Source organism: Oncorhynchus keta, unplaced genomic scaffold, assembly GCF_023373465.1.
Source record: "Oncorhynchus keta strain PuntledgeMale-10-30-2019 unplaced genomic scaffold, Oket_V2 Un_scaffold_17718_pilon_pilon, whole genome shotgun sequence".
Lineage (NCBI taxonomy): Eukaryota > Metazoa > Chordata > Actinopteri > Salmoniformes > Salmonidae > Oncorhynchus > Oncorhynchus keta.
This window is the reverse complement of record NW_026290828.1, coordinates 42501-43694: the sequence shown is the minus strand read 5'-3', so window position 1 is coordinate 43694 and position 1194 is coordinate 42501.

The window sequence follows — 1194 nt, the reverse complement described above, 5'->3', positions numbered from 1 at the left end:
GAGAGAGGGAGAGGGGAGGAGAGGGAGAGGGGAGGAGAGGGAGAGGGGGAGGAGAGGGAGAGGAGGAGGAGAGGGAGAGGAGGAGAGAGGGAGAGGAGGAGAGAGAGGGAGAGGAGGAGGGAGAGAGAGAGGGAGAGGAGGAGAGAGAGGGAGAGGGGGAGGAGAGGGGGAGGGGGAGGAGAGGGAGAGGAGGAGGAGAGGGAGAGGAGGAGAGAGGGAGAGGAGGAGAGAGAGGGAGAGGAGGAGGGAGAGAGAGAGGAGAGGAGGAGAGAGAGGGAGAGGGGGAGGAGAGGGAGAGGGGGAGGAGAGGGAGAGGAGGAGGAGAGGGAAAGGGAGGGGGAGAGGAGAGGGAAGGGAGAGGAGGAGAGGAAGAGGAGAGAAGAGGGAGAGGGAGAGGAGGAGAGGGAGAGGAGGAGGAGAGAGAGGAGAGAGAGGAGGGAGAGGAGGAGGGAGAGGGAGAGGAAGGGGAGAGGGAAAGGGAGGGGGAGAGGAGAGGGAAGGGAGGGGGAGAGGAGAGGGAAGGGAGAGGGAGGAGGAGAGGGAGAGGGAGAGAAGAGGGAGAGGGAGAGGGAGAGGGAGGAGGAGAGGGAGAGGGAGAGAAGAGGGAGAGGGAGAGGGAGAGGGAGAGAGAGAGGAGGGAGAGGGAGAGGAGGGGGAGAGGAGGGAGAGGGAGAGGAGGAGAGAGAGGGAAAGGAGGGAGAGGAGGAGAGGGGGAGGGAGAGGAGGGGGAGAGGAGAGGGAGAGGGGGAGGAGGGGGAGGAGGGAGAGGAGAGGGAGAGGGAGAGGAGGAGAGAGAGGGGGAGGGAGAGGAGAAGGGAGGAGAGGTTGAGGAGGAGAGAGGGGAGAGGGAAAGGAGGGAGAGGGAGAGGGAGAGGAGGAGGGAGAGGGAGAGGAGGAGGAGGGAGAGGGGGAGGGAGAGGAGGAGGAGGGAGAGGAGAGGAGGAGGAGGGAGAGGGAGAGGGAGAGGAGGAGGGAGAGGAGAGGAGGAGGGAGAGGGGGAGGGGGAGAGGAGGAGGAGAGAGAGGGAGAGAAGGAGGAGGGAGAGGGAGAGGAGGAGGGAGAGGAGAGGAGGAAGAAGAGGGAGAGGGGGAGGGGGAGAGGAGGAGAGAGGGAGAGGAGAGGGAAGGGAGAGGGAGGAGGGAGAGGGAGAGGGAGAGGGAGAGAGAGAGGAGGGAGAGGGAGAGGAGGGGGAGA